The sequence below is a fragment of the Numenius arquata genome, chromosome 13 (genome assembly GCF_964106895.1).
Source record: "Numenius arquata chromosome 13, bNumArq3.hap1.1, whole genome shotgun sequence".
Classification (NCBI taxonomy): Eukaryota; Metazoa; Chordata; class Aves; order Charadriiformes; family Scolopacidae; genus Numenius; species Numenius arquata.
The window spans coordinates 3,372,784-3,394,404 of NC_133588.1; the positions used below are offsets into that span (position 1 = coordinate 3,372,784).

At 37.5% G+C, this 21,621-nt stretch overlaps 1 protein-coding gene across 1 annotated transcript in view; it reads right to left on the bottom strand.

Moving 5' to 3' along the window:
* Positions 1-21,621, bottom strand: part of FTO (FTO alpha-ketoglutarate dependent dioxygenase) — a 254,672-nt gene that overhangs the window by 118,566 nt on the left and 114,485 nt on the right. The window lies entirely within an intron of this gene.

Here is a 21,621-nt window from a genome sequence, read left to right on the forward strand (position 1 = left end):
TAACCCTACATCTCTGGTAATTGAACCCATTTCACTCGGTCAGAGTTCCTGTCACTCATATTCAATGTCTGTCATTACTGAGAAATGCTTCATGACATATTACACTGACAGAACCACCACTGCAAGACTAGAAAGAATCCCCAGGCACCAGAAGGAGAAGACAATGGAAGCTTCTTTCAGACCAGTGATGTTTAACATTTTATGTGCTGACATTGTGACTGTAACCACAATATAACGAAAGTCTAGCAAATGGAAGATCAAAAAAAAAAATATAAAAAATCCATAGTTTATCTGCTTCAGGGACTAGCAGGCAACATCAGAAATAAAACGAGCTGGCAGCTCCAAGGTTACTTGCACATAACATTAAAACCCTTAGAAAAAGTTACAGTATAAACACACACACTCTTAATACTGGACCTAAACATGATACCGATTTTATTTCTAATAGGCTTTACAAATATGACACCTCCCTTAACTACAGGGCATCCAAATCCTTTTCTGTCTTCTACAGTTTCTTTACTTGTAAGCTGCAAACAGTACACAGTTAGCATAATTTGCATACCCTCTGATAGGCTGAAGGCAAGGGAAAATAGCTTTTTAAAACCTCTGAAACACTCCTGTACTACGTAGAAATTCTAAATGCAAAACCGCCAAAGTTATCCAGCTTTAAACTACAGGAGTCACTGGGTTCCCAAGAGCCTTCGCTAGGTACCCAGTCCAAATACTACCATTGCATTAGCTACAATCTACTATTTGTAGCAGTTTCTTGTGCTGCTTTAGTGACGTCCTGACCAACCAGCAGAGAGAAAGAATTTCTTTCCATCCTGAATAAAAAATAAACAGGATTAAGTTGTTCTCCCAAATTTGGTGGAAGTCCAGAATTTTAGCTGAGATTATTATATTAAACACTCGAGCTTCAAGGCTGAGGTAAATACCAAAGGAAATTCATAGTTTGAACAGTTAGCTTCCATCTAGGATCATAATGAATTTCACACAGGAAAATGGAAAAATATCCTTAAAGATAGATAGAAGATAAAGAAAGATAGATAGCTCACATTTTATGAAATCAATTTTGATTAATTTATAGGATTAAGCCAAATTTTTCCACAGTTCCCATGCAACTTGCGAGTGATTAATTTTAAATAAGGAGTTGCTAGGAATTCCAAGATCAGTAAGGAACTCTAGCACTATTCGCTATCAGCACAAGAAATCTGAATGGCAAAGTCATCTTAAACTGTGAAATTACTCCATGAAGATCTGAGAATATATTGCCTGAAGTTCATAAAAGATCTAAGTACATTATTTCTGAAGCAACCATTATTTTTGCTTTGAGAATAATCTGTATTTCATTGTAAAGGACATTCACACACACACACACAAAAATCTTAAACAGATTTAGAAACTACAATTTGCAGCAGTAAAAGCTGTTAAGATGTGCAATAAGAAATATATGACAAAATAGCAGCACAATAATTCAGCCATTAATAAATCTGGCACAATAACCATTATCTTGTCATAAAGGAAGATACTGCATCTCCAGTCCCCCCGTGCTGGATTTTTATACTGTATTTATCTGCTAAAAGCCTTCCTAGAAGCAGATGCTTCAAATCAAAGCTCCAAAACCCCACTCATATGTACCTGCTCTATTCAACTAGCTCTTTTTGCTTCTTGCCTCTATACTGAACGCTTACACTTAAAGCAGTGAGCAGATTTTGGAGCACTATGGCCAAACAATCAAAATGAACGATATTGGGGTCTATAGCCTAGCAGGGAAAAATGTGTCGCAACAATTTTTCTAATGCTGAAATACCATTTCACCAAATGTTCCTGTCAAGGCATGGTTTAATTACCTTGGCACCCATGCCACTTATAATCACCTGTCATTAGCAACAACGCTTGCATCTGTTTCCACGTCTGTCAGAAATGCCAGCCCAGATGAAGTCTAGGAATAAGACAACTTTTGCTTGCACTTGACCCCAGATGTGGAAAGGTCATCTTAAGGTTATCTGTCCCCGGAGTGAAATATGCGCAGTAACTAAAAGGTTCTTCATTAATTCTTTAGTTTATAATCCATTTGATTGTTTCTATATAGAATTAGAGTGCTCCAACCTAACAAGACAACACAAAACAATATCTATCTTCTTTCAAAACTCTTTGATTAGGTTTTTTTTCCACATTTGGAGAGATTTTGTGAAACCATTTCCACATTTAGTTATCCAGAATGCAGTCTTTGCTCTAGTCCATTAAACTGTTTATTTATTGATTAGCTACTTTCCTCAGAGGTAATCTTAAACAGAGAGCAAAGAAATAAGTTCTAACTCAAAATATAATTTTATAGGCAATATTACCTTTAAATATGGAGTGGAGCAAGCACGCCAATGAACATTTTAAAAAGTTAAGAGTCATTAGGCAGTGACATTGTAAAAACTTCAGGTTTTGATCAACTAAAAATATCATCTTCTTGACTGTAGACGTGCATTTTAGGCTGGCTGCTTTAATAACCGGTATTAACGACCTTCTCAAAAAAATGTGTTTTTCAGCTATTTCACGGGTTATCTGGTTTACAATTTTCTCCACACAAGATATTCTTTCTACTGAGGCAAATATTTCCATCCCCTATGTCATTCATATGGATAAAGGACTGCTGTGGATTTTTAACCTCCCGAAAGTCAGTAGTATTTTGGTCTTTGAACTCCATTCAGCGATTGGGAGTTGAAATTCATAGCAAACATTTTCTGTATGAGAAGCAAGAGAGAGAAAACTAGATAATGACCTACTGCACAAAGAAATAGGTACTACAGTCTTTGACAGAGAGAAAACAACAACATTTAAAACTCTTTCACAACTTTAAACCATGAAGAACTCGGTACTACAATGTCTTTGCCATACTGCCTTCTCCACGTGGATTTTGCAACCAGGAGGCTTCTCTCTTTTTCATTGTTATTTATATATTACATAGCAATTTCATCCAGGAATTTCAAAGCGTTACGTAAGGTAGAATAAATAGTCTAAGCTATACTAAAAAGACCTTTCTGGAGGTACAGAGCAATGAAACCATTATTTATAATGCAGGAGGCTAGGGCAGGACAAGACAAATTCCGAATGATATTCTGGCAAACTCTGCTTACTACAGGGACTCATTACATATCAATTCAGTGTATACACCAGGAAATCAGGTATGCACGCACACGCATGTTGAGCGGGAAATAATCATACTAAACTGAGGGGAAGAGCCTCTATGAGTAAGAAACCTGGAACAAAATAAATATACCTTCTGTGTTTTTGTGCTACACAACTGGAGCGGTCACTGTAAGCCATTCCAGTTATTTGGCAAATATCTCTAGAAAAAGTACCCAAGTAAATTAAAAAAGCAGTTTTATGGCTGGATCACAGAATCATATGGGGTTGGAAGGGACCTCTGGAGATCAACCAGTCCAACCCTCTGCCAGAGCAGGTCCACCCAGAGCAGGTCGCACAGGAATGTGTCCAGGCGGGTTTGAAATGTCTCCAGAGACAGAGACTCCACCACCTCTCTGGGCAGCCTCTTCCAGGGCTCTGCCACCCTCACAGGAAAGAAGTTCCTCCTCGTGTTTAGGCGGAACTTCTAATGTTCAAGTTTGTGCCCATTTCCTCTTGTGCTGTCCCTGGGCACCACTGAAAAAAGACTGGCCCCATCCTCCTGACACCCTCCCTTTAAGTATTTATAGGTGCTGATCAGATCCCCCCCTCAGCCTTCTCTTCTCCAGACTAAAAAGACCCAAGTCCCTCAGCCTTTCCTCATAAGAGAGATGCTCCAGGCCCCTCATCATCTTCGTAGCCCTGGGTCCTCCAAATACCATCTGCTGCAGCACTTGCTCTTTAAAACCACAGCAAATTAGTTGTGCATTCGGAAGCATTTTGAAGGATCAATACTCTTAGTAGATGCCAGGACTGCAAGGGCAATGCCCCACACAAACACACGCGCACCTGCCCTTGCCTTGATATGAGCATGCGCACGGCATCGCCGGCGTCACTGCATACGAGCTCCTGCTTGAAGGACTGGAGAGAGCTTCTTGTGTACTCTGTTTCTAGAAAGTTAGAGGACCTTCCATCAAGCTCCTGAGCTGGTGAATTAAGAGAGTTTACTGCACAAGTATTTTCATATCTTTATAATGTTGAAAATAAAAGCTTGCAGATGTTACAGAAACATGCAGCTATGCCGAGTACTACAATTTAAATGCATTTTCTATCCTTGTAAGACACATGAAACAAAGCCAAGAACTCTTTGGCTTTACATTCTAGTGAAATCCAAACTGGTCTGAACGACGATAAATGGTTACTGTTTGTCTTGGCTCCTACCTATATCAGATTCAGACTGAAGAATCTTAGTGAAGAAATTATAAGGGATAAAATGGATATTTCTAAATTACAAGACTGCAATTCCAGTGGCTCAGAATATCAGTTTTCTGTTTCATCTAAGTCTGGTGTAGAGAAAATTGTGGGATCTCACAACAAAGGATCAAAAACATTTACTTTCATGAGCCAAAAGCTTCTTGCCTTGATTATATTGAAGATTAACACCACCCCACACCCCCCAAAAAAACCCTCCAGATCAGGATCAGTTACATTTTGTTAATGACTCAAAGGGGCGTAGGTTACCAATAGAATGGTTACCAGCAGAATTTTAAAGTGCCCTCAATTAAAAAGGTATATAACTGCAGTTAAATTAATCTAACGCTGAATTGTACTTCCAGAGTCATGTGTGTGTTTTTCAAGTAACATTTAGGTTTGTACCATTAAAAATCAACGGCAACAAGCTCTGTCTTCTGTCTGATGGGGAGACATAACGCTTAAAACTGACAGTCTATCACCACTTAAAACCAGCACCCTTTGTTTACTCTGGTTTTTTGTCTGACATAAATGACTTCTTGACCGGAGAGCCAGGCCACGTTAGTGACATGTCAGCCATCAGCACTACGCACACCCCGCGCGGAAGGAGAATACAGCATCTGTGGGAGTAAAACAGACCAGTATTGCCAGGTTTTGTTCACTTTGAGTCCATCAGCAGAATCAGACTAACAAGTAGAAAGACATAATCTATTGCGCACAGGATGCACAACAGAATGAGAAGTCCTTCCTCAAAATGTGTTTGAGGATGCCGGCTTCACGGCGATCCATGAAGCCAAGGTACCCACCCATCAAGAGGCAACTATGATGGTTGGCCTTACTCATCAATAACTGACTTCCTAGAGCTTACAGAAAAGATAACGATGGATGGAGCATTTGGCATTGCATGAGCTGATGATGCACGCAGGACAAGCCAGACAAGGATCATTTTCCTGCCTAAACCGGACTATAAATTCTATAGAATATGGACCATGCACTACTCTTCCAAATGCTCCCACAGCTGGCACATGATCAAAAGCTTAAAATACATCATTATTAATTTATTATAGATTACTATTTCTATTATGTCTTCTAATAATACATGATGAATATGACTAGAAGGGATATGCATTAATTCATACATCCTTAAAATACCAAAATGGAAAAGGATTAGTACCAAGGATGTACGGATGGCAGGGTGAGGGGGAAGCAGAGAATGGAAAATTTCTGAAAAAAACCCAAACAAATCAACTTTCCCCTGAGGCCTCTGTTGAAAACGTTGAAATCTATGGGAAATATATGAAGTTAGTTTTCTTTTAACTGAACACTAAACAATTTGTTGAATAACACTTCAAATATTACTACTACTGTGAGATGTCAGCAATTCAAAATACTTCCTATAGCTGTTTCACACAATAGAGTAGTTAGAAATTGTTTTTTTTTTTTTTTCTAAAATATAATACAAATAGGTAAGGAGATACAATCTATTTTCTAAGCTAATTTATACTATTTATTTATTATTACACACCGTGATGTAATAATGATGTAACATTATTTTTATTTTCCAATTAAGATGGAATTTCCCTCTCCCTCAATATTTAGTGATATATTGGTGTTCAAAATAAAGTGCAGCTCTGTATCTAAAACTAAATGCATTCAAAAGTCTGAACAAGATTATGAGAGCCAGTGCAGGGAAGAGGCCGCATCTCCTGACATTTTAAATACCATTAGCATACATAGTTTCTTCGTAAGGAAAAAAAATAATAGAGGTTTTTATACTGAAAACACAGTACCATAACACACAATCTGCCTAGTTCACAAACTTATTAATAAAAAAATAAAATTATTATTATTAGAAAAGTTGTCAGGTTCCAAAAGCCACGAGCGTATATGTGTATGTGTTTAGAAATACATACATAAAACACACAGATATATTTATATGTTTTTATAAGGAAGGCTATCAAAATTTTCTTAGCAGCTCTGTAATAAACGATGTTCCAAGCCACAATTTAAGGTGATGCACAGCTACCTGAAGTTTATAGGTACTTCATCCCATGAGATGTATTCAAACCACATAGAAAGAAAAATCCCCTAACCTATATTACTTGTAAAAGCTCGTTATGTTCATGCTCTTTACTGTCCTATAATTGAAATAATTATTACAAATAATTGTACCCTAAAAAAGCTCATTGATGCAGAATTCAATTGTGAACCATCCGGTTTTAGTTTTCCACCTTCCAGCATCAGTGATAGTAGTTATACATTCTAAAAAGAGGGTTTCAATAATTTTATCAATATACACAGCATTCAAGTAATGAAGCACAGCAGTATCAGCTAAGATATTTTGCATTAGAAAAGACAGACGACTCACGAAAGATAAGTTAGCGTCTCTGCAACAAACATATTACCCCAGAAGAACACAGGACATAAAGCTTGCCATTTGCACCATTAGGTTTGCCACAATAAATGAGACGTTGTGTGTGATGTATAGCCCAGGAAAGAAACCACAGCTGTTTGCTTCTGCAGAGAAGTCCATAGGTGCTCTGCACCTGAGTCTGCAAATATTTATTAAGCCCTTAACAGTGAGGTTGTGATGTTCAGAACAGCTACTGCCGAAAACCATTATCTATGGATAATTAACTATGTCAGGACACTGAGGTCCTAACATGAGGTCCTCATAATTCCCCACTAAGGGAAAGACAGTACAACATTATTATAATATATTAGTAATATTTAATAACAGGATCCTACTATTTGTGTTTTAATAATGAAGGCTGAATACCATAGCAGGGTTTACATTATTACTAGTTTCTGACGGTGAGGTTTAAGCCAGGCTTACCAAATTCTCAGGTTGTGTTACTACTAAACAATGTGATACACCAACAAGGACAACATCTAATCAGAAAAAGGTTTTATTTATAAATAAAGCACTTGTGTCCTTGCAGGTTTAGTTATTATTAGTGCACTTTTTCTACCATCTGCCAGCAGAAATCTAAACTTATTGGGAAGAAAAAAGAATTGGAAAACATTTCTTATTTTTTAACTTGACCAAAAAAATTCACTTGAACTTTGGAAGCCTTTGTATTTTTTTCAAGCATTTTTAGAAACAGCTAGTAAAAAAAAAAATTCATCATGCAATAAAAAGGCTTTTTGACACACGAAGACAAAAGCTTCAGGCCGTTTATTAAGACTACTTCCTACTGTGTTGGGCTTTGTTTTATCTCATAATTAAAATCACACCTGAGCTGGGCCATCTGTGAGAGTGTATTAAGTTTCTTACAAAACATGAAAATCCTTTCATTTTTTCCATACAAATGCCAATAAATCTTGTAGGGGTTTTTTTTTGTGTGTGACACAAAAATAATATGCTTAAATAAAGGTCTGGCTTTGAGCAAAAAAATGAACAGGCAAACAAAATTATTTTTCTGTATTCATCATCCATTGCACCTCATAATAATGGATACATTTAAAAAAGTTGTACACTTAAACATCAAAATGATACCTTTTTTGTTTTGATATTTGACAGTATGTTTTCTTACAGTTTCTTTCGTAGGATAAAAATAAAAATGAGTAAAAACTGAAGGATTTTCCATATCAGTTAGCAATTAAGAGTGTGCAGAAGGGCTCAGTCAGCACTTTTCAAGACGAGCCACTATGTTAGCGTGCTAACGCGTACGCTTACAGGTTCTACTGAGAAAAAAAGAAAAGTTATGTATTTCATAAATGTAGATACTTTATAATGTTCAAGGGGTTTTTTGTTTGTTTGTTTTGGGGGATTTTTTTGTTTCATTTGGTTTGTATGTTTGTTTGTTTATTTTAAAACACTCTGAAGAGAGACCAAGAGGATTTCCTTTCCTTTTACAAAAGGACATAGTGGAGAGAGAAATCCCTAAATATAGTGCAAATCTATGAAACCAAGCAGATGTCTTATCAACAAAGTACTTCTGTGTGCATAGTTAAACTGAAGGACTAACGACAAGAGGAGCTAAATTCATGCTAGAAGTCAGACATATACTTAAAACACCTTGCTTCAAACACGTGAAAACGTAAACATGTACGTGATTCTATTTACTTTGTTGCAAGCTATATTCCTTCAAAGAAACGATATAAATTCTTGACGTTATCTTGTTAAATGCTTCTGTTGAGCCAGGAACCCAATAGGTATCAAGGTTTTGCTTTTTAATAATGTAATTTTAATTACACAATTAAATTTGCATAGCATTTTTGTAGCCTAGCAATGCTACTCAGAAAGTTTTAAACTTCTCACCTAAAGCAAATTATAAAATGTCTATCTTACACATTGAGACCAAACAGATCGTAAGTCCCTAAAACGGTAGTGAAGAACAACGATTTGCCATCTCAGAGTACCAAAAGAGCAAAGCATGGGAATATTGTGAAATAAAAGAAAGAAATTATTTCACATCAAGCTGTACTATGTTAGAGTACACTGAGAGCTAAGCTGTATTGATAACTTGCTTCCACGGGCGAACTGAATGAGCAAATGCTCAGCCGCACGCAGTGCTCCATTGATTTCACAAGACTCAACACGCACAGAGGGCTTCCCATGCTACTGGAACTTATAATTAATTGTTAACAAGCAGAAAACTCAAAAAAAAAAAATCTTTAAAAATTATTATTTCTTTATACATTTTGAAGCACCAAGCTTCAATATTGATTTACACAAACTACCACTGATTTAAATCCCTTTGATATTTACTTATATTTGAGCTACAAAATTATTTTGATTCTTAGAAATTCATCTGGCTAATAGTGCACTTAATTGGCAAACATATTTCATTTGAGTTTGTGTTCTTTTAAATTACTTCTACTACAACAAAACAGTCTAAGTTCTGTGTGCCATAAATAAGACTCTACAGTCATAAACCCCCCCTTATTTTCCAAATGCTTTTTGAATCTAATGACTGTAACACTGAGGCTATTTTGAAAATTCATTTTCTTCTTGGGTTGAGGATATAAAAGAACACATTGAGTCACGTTAAGCAAGAAACAGCAACTTTTTTTGAATGCATCTGCCTGTGACAACTGAGTGGTCTGGATCCAACTCTTCGGTTGTCCTCTCTCCCGTTTTTTTCCAGCTACTTTAATCCATCTTCCTAAAAAACAAGTTCGCAATACTACATAGTTCAATCACTTTCCAAACGCAGGTTTTCCTATTGAAGTTGGCCACGAGCCAAGCAACAAAGGCACTTTATTCTGAAAAAGGCTTTCTTATTCAATTGCACAAAAAAGATTTCTTCTATTTAAAAGAGAATTACTTTGGTAATGACCATTTCACGTGCCAAATTACAAACCGTAAAGACTTTTCCAATCGGATGTGTCTTTCTGCAGCAACCTCACAATAAAAATCTGAGATTCCATCATAAGAAAATGTGAAGGATTATTTACCAGGACCTGTGCCCTGATTCTCTTCTCAGTTACACTAACTCGAATCAAGAGAAACTCTCAGCGATATTGCAAGGGTGTAAAATCAATCTGAGAAGAGGTGCCGAAGACAATGATAATCCAGATACTTTCACATGATTTTAAGCAAAACAAACATTACATTTTTGGATATGCAGCAGTCATCCCTTTAGAAACCAGTATAGGACATTAAAATTCTCAGACTTCTTTTTTCCCCATCTCCAACCTTCTCTATCTACACAAAGTCATCAAAAACTAAGTGACAATTACACTACAGCAACTGCAGATACCTCCCAGTTACGATGCAGAATCATAGCTGGGAAGAACCCCACAAGGGAGGGAGTGCTTTGGCAATACTGATAGGTAATCTTTGTATCGTAATATAGTATTAAGAGATAATGACGTGGATGACCAGGTGAAGCGACCCCCTTTCAATGGTGTGTGCTAGCAACAGCTACCATTTTTCCCCTCTCTCATCAGAGGCAAGGAGAGGAGGAAGCCAAGAAGAAACTCTGCTTCTGAGAAGCGATGCCTCTGGGTCTAACTCTTGCGGCGATCCCGTTTTTACAGCTCACTTTGCCCAAGGTTGTGCCCAATACACAGCTTCCCTCCGAATAAACTAAACAAATAGAGGATTCTGGGCAGTTGAAGCTCAGGAGTTTCTTCTATGAATACACTGAAATGCGTGTTGTTAAAAAGAATGGACCTCTGAAAGATATCACAAGGCACATTTTCCATAAATTGCAAGGGAAAAGCAATAATGAACACACATTAGAAGGGTACTAATTTGCACTCTCTAATCAGTCTTTTCCCTCCACTTCGCAAACATATAGAAGGTCCAATTTACAAAGCTGGCATTATTTTGAAAAATTTGTCTTCCCTGTATAACGAATGATCAAAAAACCCCCTGAAACTGAGTGAAGACTGGGAAAACAAATGAACAATATATATTTAGATGCATTATCCTTGCTGGTTTTCATTACTGTGTTTGTTCATTTTTCTCCTCAATTGAATTCACAACATTTACCCATCCACAATGGCTCTGTACATTCACATCTGCACAGCGGTTGCCTATGGAAAAGCGTTAAGTATCAGCTTTCAGTGTTCCCTCTCTGATGCCCTCCCAGCTGTAAATGAGTTTAGGAAACACCACTGTAAACACAGAAGTCCTTTCAAAAGGTAAAATAGTGGAAGAAAAAAAAGCCTCTCTGGGCATTTGATTTGTACTTAGGTTTCATTCTTAAAGGAACAGCCAAAACTTGACAGTATTTAAAACTACTGAAATACAAAATATTAAAGGAAGAGACAGCAGAATAAGGCTATATATTTTTATGGTATGTCTTGTATTTTTACTATAAAGAGCAGAATAAGGCATTACAGTAATAATGCAAGTGTACTCCAAAAATACAAATAGCACTGAGTGCCGAACTCATTGTTCTGAGTAGTGGCTTGCTTTTCCTTTTCCTTTCCTCCCCCCCCCCCCATCTTTTTTTAACAAAAACAAATGTTTGCAATTCCTTCAGCAAAAAAACCCCAACAGGACACACATGCACAGATGTCATAAATAATTCTAATATAAGCCCATGCTAATTTATTTAATGTGAAACTCCAACACAAATTACTTAGCAGTGAAATTGCACCTCCTCGTATTGTGTATGCAAAATAAAAAGCGAACAGATGTGCTCTTCCAAACCACGCTATTGCTACAATTAAACCAACAGTCATTTTACAAACCAGCGAGCTATTTCACGTGCGTCTGCGGCGCTAATCATCTTTTCTCCCCTACCCCAGCCCAGCAGAACAGCGAGTTATTTATAGAGTTATCTATCTTGCACTTTGCAGATGATGCCTAACATTATGACAACAGTGAAAAGGTCTCCGTACCTGCCTACCTAAAACAAGTTTCTGTAAAGTAATGAATAGAGACAGCTTGGGGACCATCCACCTGCACTGCCTGCCTTTTACTGCCTGCAAAGTGAAGCCACAAGGGACCGGCGGCAGGGACTTGTCTGACAGGGCCAGGACAGCCTTTCTCCTCGGTGACAGCCCGGGCCCAGCCTCCTAAACCTGACCCACCATCATTCCTTCACAATGCAGCAGCGAGGCAGCTGACAGTAGCAGCTGCACCTCCTAAGCGAGATGGATGGAATTTTCATAACTAGTTCCCCAAGTTACATTTTACCTTCAAGATAATTTATGAGCTGCTGTGGAGCCTTGAAGAGACAATATGCTTGCCATAAAATTAACTGTAACAGTCTTGTAGGTTATAATTAACACTGGGAGGGTAGCACCAACTGGATGAAACACATGGCATAATTGATGGTGAAACTGGAAATTAAGGAAGCTAACAATATCATTACTGTGCACATCACTTTAGTGAAACCTATGCTTTCCAGGGGTTAATGACAATCCCCTCCTAACGTACACATTCTGACGGGGAGTGGATGAGTGTCACAGCTAGGAGGAGGCAGGTTTGCTGGCAAGGCCACCTTGCACCTGGACTGATGTATATATTGGTTTTTTTTGCCTGGAAGAGATATACATGTCAAAGCAGCAGCACCAGCACCTGAACATCTGGCAGCAGGCACACTGCAGCTCAGAGATAGATGATTGCTCAAGTCTCATAGAATATTTCATTTTCTCTGTAGCCAATGCACTTAACGGCAAAGAAGAAAAAAAATCCTCTGTGAGATTTCACTTAATGGCGCACATTATTAATTTAAATGACTTGAGCAAAGAAAAACATTTTAACTTTATATTGCCATAACTTAGCAGCAAATTAAGATTTCTTTTTTTCATCAGTGTATTATCATCTTGGTTTATTACGTTAGTCTTTAGAAACATGCAGAGCAATCCTTTTAGCATCTTGCCTGTCAAGGGAATACCGAACTGAAGATGCAATGCTAAGTGAGCTAGTTAATCAGAAATAATATTATAAACTGCTGCCATCTTTGGGAAGGAGAACATGCAATTCATCTACCTGTATCTAAGACTCTACTCTCTAGCCAAGGCTTAAGGAATAGTTGCTGTAATGCATTTATTTGAATCTTTCTCATTTTAATCAAACTTTTTTTTTTTTTTTTGTCCCTGGACAAGATATGTGAAAATGTACAGATAAATGATGCAACAGTGTCACCTACAGGCAAGCAAAACAGTTAAAAACCTTCTCTAACATTGCACCGTCTTACCTCTCAAATCCCTTTCCTTCCCTCTCCCCCCTCCTCCAACCTCCTCCTCAGTCCCTAAGAAACCTAGCTGTATTTTGGGATTATCCATATCCCCAAATACAAAAAGAAGGGAAAATGCCTAAAATGCTTTCAGGATGGCCAATATAAAATACTTAGATCTTATATATAATAAACTATGCCTTAAAATAAACATGCCGTACAGCTAGCAGTCATCTATGCTGGAGCAGATCCATTGATTACCCTACATCTCCTGAGCACTTGTTCAAATCCACCTTTACTAGGTGGTCAAAAATAATTCTGATAAGAATATTTTTCAGAACTCAGAAAGACCCAATGTTGACATTACTAAATACGAGAAAATAAAAACGAGAAAATGTCGACTTGCTTAAAAACAACTGCCAAAATTTTAAGACTGTTGTCTGAACTTGTACAAAAAATGCCCTCCAGCATAATTTAGAGCTAAATGTAACTCCAGCACATCCACAGGCAGAACTGATGGATCCATTCAGCTTACCCTTGTAGAAGGGGAGGTAGTAGCTCTTAAAATTCTCAGAACTCTCTTTTTCCAACAGAATACTCTTTTCTCCTAGTATTACTGCTTTTACTTTAATACTTGATTGCCTTTTCTTAGCTTTTCCCACACACCCTGCATTTTGAGAGCTGTTTACTGTTCCTCAGTTAATCTTTTTGATACATCTCAATATACCTTTTTGTTTCAATGATTTCTCTCAATTTTCAATTATATCACTGATGTTACTTTAACACCCTTCTCACCCAAGAGTCCTATCTGCTCCACCACCAACCCAGGCTAGATAATCTCTAGAATACAGCAATATGGAAATACCAGTACTGGGAGTTGGGGTGTTGAGTGAGTTGGGGTGTTGCCTACCTCTAGAACGCAGCCCTTCTCGGTTGGCTAAGCTACTCAAGTAAGTTATAGTACGATTGTACTCTGCTACCACTACATATGCTTTAAGCACTGGTTCCATTTGGGGCTGCTGTTATTAACCAAAACAAGACAGAGACTATGAAAACAATGCATGCTATCTAACAGGTTCCCAAGTTCTCTGTTTATACAGAACATCTTAAACGTAAGAAATGCCAACTTCCTTTTTTAGCTATTTCAAACATCATCGTAGTTTACAACTTAATAATTCCACAGCAATGACACATGAAGAATTGAAAATGCAGATAAAATAAATAAGAACAAATAATATAGCTGAATTAAAATGTTAGAATGCCCAAAAGATCCGATTAGTAGTAAAAATAAGCAAGTAAATCTAATTCTGTTCTTCTGTTCTCCAGTTCATCTTAGTTTCTCTGATGAGTTGACACATCTCCAGCTGTTCTTTGACCTCCCCTCTCGTCCAATGCTGTTGACATTGTCTAGTAATTGCCCATGATGCTCTCACCAGCACCCGATTAGATGTGTAAGTCACCATAACTTTTAGTGCAAGGAAACTGTGGAGCAATGCAACCGACTGACATCCTCTTTTTGCCCGCAGTCGGCCACGATACTCATTGGCTTCTTGCTACCTCACTACCATGCTCTAAGACTGCTTAGAGCATTGACAGCATCTCGCTCGGTTTATACATCCATTTAATTTTTGGCTGCTCTGAAAATGCCAGCAAGGGTACCAATTAGTGTCAGCTGTAACAGTTGCTTTACGTGATATACACACCTGCCTACTCGGGTTGGAGAACCAATGCATTTTACATAGGCCATCACACACGGATACCCAATGGGAATAATCTTTGGCACTATCTACCTGAACCATATTTGAACCGCTGACCTGAAAAAGAAAAAGGCTTTGTATTTCATTACCAATCCCTGGAGCCATCAAGTTCTACATATGTGGAAAAACTTTAATAACGTAAGGCTGACAGCATTTAAGACTTAAGCCATGAACTTAGGTAAGCATCTGCTCACTCGTACCTCACGCTATGTGATAATTTGGCTGGGTAAACCCTTTAGGTAACCCTCTGTTTTTTCTGTATTGGTAACGTATAGACTATTTAACACAGATCCTCCAAATTACATTTATTTAATTCAGATTTACATCAGATAAAGCTGTGACAATAATGGTACTAACAACATTAACAATACAGTCCTGTTTGGATAAGGCTTTTATTATTTTACAGAAGTGAGAATTCCACCTTTAGATTAGTTTAATTTTAAATTTCTAGTTTTAGGCAAAGTTTTAGTTGATACTAAGTTTGCGAGTAGTTTTATGGACATGTTATATACCATGACATTAGCATATTTTGCTGAAGGCAAAAGAAAGCATGGATTGATATTGCAGAAGAAAGAAACCTCAGCGGATAAAGTGAAATAAACCCATGATAATTTTTCCTTCTCTGGACCAGTCCCACTTTATCCCTAGTTTATAACACCAGGTCTTTAGCTAACGTGGGCAGCCACAGGGCACTGTACAACATTGAATTCTCCCGGCTTTTCTCCTTTTCCCCTGCCTCTGGCAGACACCATTCTCTCTTACAGGAATGATGACAGCTGATGCTAATGCTACTTTGTGGTTCAACTGTCTGATGATGTGGCTAACACTTTGTCTCCACAGATTATAAATTTGTCACCTCTGTGATCTATTCCATCTCCAGTATCCCACAGCCTGTAAACGCAATAATCTCCATTTCCAGCATTCAGATCTCCCAGTGGTAGCGAGCAAATCATTGTCAAATCGCTAGAAAAACACCATTAACTCTCTTTCTTGTACTGCAATCATGAAAGCTTATATAAATAAGGAAACGTCACCCATGCTGACTTTAAAAGCCTGTCCAGGTGAAATAAAGTAAACCAAATAAATAAATAAATAGAATCATCAAATGCAGTCTGATAGATTGCAAGACTTCTTTATCACTTTTCGTTTTAGAAACTTTAATTGCATTATAAATAAGGACTAAATTTCTGTCATTTGTCAGTTTTGGAAGTGTCACAATCATCTTTTGAAAAACCCCTCTAACGTAACAAGAAAAGCATGAAATGAAGAAAAGGGAGATGTCGAAGAATTTTGATTCTGTAGTTACCCAGGTATGGGATGATGCATCTCTTTACAATTTTCAGAAGTGGAGCAATAAAACTAAACTCAAATGAGAAGGTAAACCCTCAGAGTAAACAATGCCTATGAAGTGCCTTAATGAAAAAGCCTGACACATAGAAGCCACACATGGAGCTGAAGTTTTGCGACTTTTACTAGGCTGCCCTATAATACCATTTGTTTTAAGTCCCTGCACCAAATAACATTTTTTGCACCATATTTGCTGTGTATGTAGTGACAGCACAAGGTAAGAAGCGGCGTTTTCTGTAAGCAGCCACAGCTTGTAAACAGAAAGTCTCTTCACGGGTAAAGGGGTCAAGACAGTTTCAAAGGAAATAATAGCGGTGGTTAAACAGCAGCATTTAATCAAGCCGTATTTCCATTGTTCTGTAGAGTACTTGTACCTATTGATCCCAAGCTTGGCCGCTTCAAAGACTCCTCAATACAAGAAACACAGGTGAAAGAGGGAGGCGGAAAACAGGAAGGGTCAGGAGAAGCAAAAGAAGTCTGGTAATAAGCAACTGGAGAGAAGTCAAAGGTCAGTCCAGGCAGCTGATGTCTAAGCACAACTACAGCAGGAGACCTGACAACTTCATTGAAGTCGCAGGGTTTCCTCCATTCATTTGAAAGCTGCAAAGTTGGTTTTCAGTCTGGCCCAGAGAATCTTCCTGATTAACAGACAGCGCTGAGCATTACCATCAAACTCACAATGCACAGTTACTTTCGGATCAACTGGTTTAGGTTACATACTGGGTGCTGAACAGTTTACTTGTCTTTTAAAGAGCATACACACTCATACACACAAAACATTCATAGCAAAGAATCCAAATATAATCTTCCCCCCCCCCCCGTGATTTCCAAAATGATGAATCAAAATTTTTGCCTATGCTTGTTGCTAACTTATGGAGTACCCGTTCCAGCTGACACACGTACTGTCCAGAGAGGACAAGTGTTACAAGATCCCCACCGGGGATCGCGCAGCTGTGCGTGCCGAGATCCTTACTCAGTTCAGAAACACGGACGCTGGATTCCTCAACACACACACAAAAAATCTCTCTCATTCTAACATTACACAAAACAACCACAAAAGTTTGAAACAACCCACATATCCCAATCCCACTCTCCATCAGACTGATACCTCTGCAATTTGTCTGTTAAATTTTTGGAACTGGTGTAGCTCCCATTTGCAGTAGTTTCTGAAGAGTTCACAATATTTCATATATTTATCATCTTGGCAGCCCTGTGAGAGTGTAAAAAATTTCAGTATTTGTCAACCAGTCTTTCAACTGGTATTACCACATTTGATTAAAAAAACCTAGCATTAGTGAGTTCCTGGAAAATACACAGAGTCTGTGACAGAAGGAAAAAAACTGCTCCAATTTTGCCAAAGCCCTTGCTAACTTCTTAACCCACGGACCTTCCTGTTACAGAAGGAGATAGGTACATTCCTTCTTTACGTCAACACCACCTTCTTCTACTGGAGCTAAAAAAGAGTAACATCTCTCTCAATTACCTTCTGATATATGGTGTAAAATTCCAAGCTATAAAGAGATAAGGCATAAGAAAAAAATTAACATTTTCTCCAAAACAGAAAATAAAATATCTAAAAATGTTCCTGTTTGCACCTCATTTAACAAGCATACTATTTTAGGATTCCACTCTCATATCCTTCATTGTTCTTATTATAGAACCAAACAGCGTTATCGCAGATTAGGACTCAATTGTCACACTACGTACTTATAATTTAAATTCCTCTATAAATATCCACATAATAATCCAGATTTCACTGCAGAGAGGTAAGACTGTCTCAGCAGTATGATAAGCATTCGCTATAGCTAGGGAAAAACCCAATACCTTTACATTGTTATGTCAAACCTGTGAGATCTAAGAAAAGGTTCGACAAAGGCAAAACACGCTCCAGTTGGACTTGAACCCTGACACTTACACGATTTGCCACAAGTAAAAGGTTCTTTCTCGAAGTGTTGTGCAAAGATGGAGGAATATAACAGTTCTAAAAACACACAGCCATCTGATCTACAAAATGCTATGGGTTGTAGAATGACCTCATGAAATAGACTTTTTTCATTGTGTTATTTCAATGAGCCCAGGTTTTAAGCTATTGATTCTTACAAAATATAACCGATTAACACTTTTCTGCTGTTTATTTCATGAACCAGAAGAATTTTGTGTTTACTTTGGTCCAAATTATTTATTGAATGTTTATTCTGTTTTCACTATGTCAATTTGTCATTACATGATGACTTAGAGAGAAATTAAGGCTTCCACATTTGGTTAAGTTGCACAACTATGAAAATACAACCATCATAAATAATTTAATTTTTCCTCTCAAACTTTCCATTTCATTATGTCACTTCACATTTTCCATTAGTTGGCTGAATTCCCCCTAATTTCACTCAGGGAAACAGCAAAATGGACATCAGAGTCTGTGTCATAATAAAACCATTTTGGACTAGTGAACTTTTTGCATGAAAAAGACATATTTTAGTAATGGTTTAACTATTCCTGTTTTTTCCCAGGAGCTAATAATTTCAACATTATCCTTTAAATTAATCTATTGTTGATGTATTGATGACAAATTAGTTCGGTACTAAATGTATCTATAATAAAAATATAGCAAGAAACCACTAGCAATTAAGTGCAGTGCGTCATGCAAGCATTAAAGACAATATTATTATAACACGCTACAAGTTCTATTGGGAGAAATAAGAGATATCATTTTTATTGAACTATAGTCCTGTTCTCTTGGGCAGTTACTGATCAGGTAAAGTGCAACATTCTGTCTTGAAATTCAAGTACTTTTTTTTTTTTTTTTGGCAAAACTGTTTCTTTATGATATAACAACTTTTCTGGTTCCAGTCAAAAAGTAAAATAAAAAATGTCAATAGCATCATCAACGGGCTAAAAATATTAAGGCCTTTTTTGAAAATGAATCAGGTGCAGATATTGAACTGTACTTTTTCATCCTTTGTCTCACTTTTCAAATGATAATTTCTTCCACAGCCACCATTAAATCTTGATCTATTCCAGCTCTCTGTATGGGTCATTGATTCTAGATGTACCATGGTTATTTTTAAATGTTTCCCTTTCGTAGAGAAAAAGAGGGCTGTCTAGAGCCAGATGGGTAACTTCACACTTCATTTATCAAACCCAATGCATCAGACTCCACCCTCTCTTTCCCACTATTGCTGTTAAATTTCCATATAATTTGGTAACAATTTTCATTATCATACAGTGACCCTAAAAAGTCTATACAGGTTTGCATGGTTAGTCCAAAATTCACAGCTGTTCCCTTTACCCTCTTTTCGTTACAGTAGAATCTCAGGGTTCCCCCTGCTTTATAAGCTGAAGAGTGACCTTCTATAAGCAGAGGTCAAGAAGGGGTCAGTTCAAAGGGCTAGAGCAGCTCTTTAACAGCTATAACAACCTGTCCATCAGGCACTATCAAGCAGAATAAACAAATCTGGGGCTTTAGGAACTCTGGACCATTTCTGTTAACACTTAGAGGACATTCACTGAGTCCTACCTGAAGTATTTTGGATCACTACCACTCAACAGAGAACAGCTTGAATCCCTAGAAGACCTGCTCAGATACTTAAGATACCGATGACATCTTTGAGTCCCAAGTATATGAAACGGTGAGCCAGAACACTAAGTGCACTACCATGTGTTTTGGACTACGGACCTAAAATAAAAACTTAAAAGAGTAATTTCAGTTTGTTAATATGCAGAAACAAGAGTTCAACTTAAAGCAAAAAATGCAAGGCCATGCTTTAACCAGGTAGGTACATATGAAAACAGTTCATCTTCCTTTCCCTGAGAAAGGCTACATTTCTAAAAGTCGAATCAGTTTATAGTAAGTTCCCAGCATGTATTTTTTTTTTATTTGAGGTGCCAACGACACAAATAAAAATCCATGAAAGAAAAGAATGCCTACAAAACTCTACAAAGTCCAAGTGCAGAGCAAAGTTTTTGCCAGCTGCCCTCCCTTCATTGACCTAAATTTCTTGAAGTTGTACTGTTCATAATGTGCTCTCTAATGCACAATGTAAGGTAATTAGAGTCATCTGTATTTAACTTCCAGAGGAAAAAAAATTCTATTATCTAATCTAGCTGATCCCCTGATAGCCTGTTGAAAGTAAAATACTGTAACCTATTGCCTGCCCTTTGACAAGTGCTAATTATTTCCTGTCCAAGCACATTTTTCTCATGTAATTCCAAAGTACACAATAGACTGATCTCTAAAACATGGGCAGCCCTGCTAGTACCACGGCGGACGTTTTATAACTTTCACCACCGTATGCTTGATGGCTACCACAGTCAGTGCTTCATTCCAGACATCTAGCTGAAGCTTTGATGAAGCAAAGTGAGGTGTATGGTAACAGCCTGTTTATGCAGATCATATGGATGAGACTCTCAGATAGGTCACTGGGATGGGAAACATCAAATGGAAAGAAAAAGGATTATGGATATTTAATACTCAAAGGACACTTTTTTTCAGAACTTTCAAGGCACAATGTTCTTGAAATTTTCTTTCAGGTGTTTAGTTTTAAGGAGGCCTGCACTTTGTCTGCTTGTGCCTCTCCCCCCCGGCCCCGGAACGTCAGAGTTTCTGTCTCAGAGACCAGACTATGGCTACAACGGCAACAGCAACAACTCCAGCCTCCCATTACAGGGTGGGCAGGGACCAGTAACGCTGTAACCACATTATTTTTAAATAAGTCCCTATTGCCATGATTCCTGATGACTTTCTATCTTAGGAAATCGTTGTTGAACTAAACAAACACTGAAAAGATTTCCCACTCATGAGAACCGTTTAGCCTTTTCCTATTCTCTGGGAAGCCTTCCCTTCCGGTTCACAACAGAGATGCATGTACCCCACAGAAAAGCCTTAAGTGATTCCTCTGTTTCCAGTGTAGCGAAAGCGTCTGTGTTATTTAGTAAGCATGATGATGGAAGGAAGGAAAAAAAAAAACCAAACCAACCCCCCAAATCCCTTAAATTCCTCAAAAAGGAAGAAACAAAAAACCACGTGCTAGTACAGACAATATTGTAGACCCTCCTTACAGAACTCTTCCACTCTGAGATCTTAACTGGTCAGTATACAAATAAACATTCCGTACTCATAAGAATGCAAAACTATAAAACACATCCTCTAATTTGTATAATAGTCGCTACTATGTAATAATGCTTAATTTTTATCTAAAGCCTCTAAAATGTTTCTAGTCCACTCACTGTAATTATTGTGAACAGCAAAGCCACTCAAGTGTCTACAATTAACTTTTTAAACTCTATCTCATAGAATTTTCAGGAACTTTCCAAAATTATACACTAACAAACCCAAGAGAATTCCCTTAACTGGAACATTTAATGCAGGTAAAAAAAATCATGACAATTAAGTGCTAATTTTGATTAAGGAAGTCCCATTAAAAAAATACTTTTGACTAAAATCTGCATTTAATTGTAAACACGGGACACCTCCTGGTTTTAAAGGAAAACTGTACATTTAGTAGAAAAATTTCACAGACTGTTAGATATTTTACATAAATATCACAAAGAAAAAAACCAAGAGATTA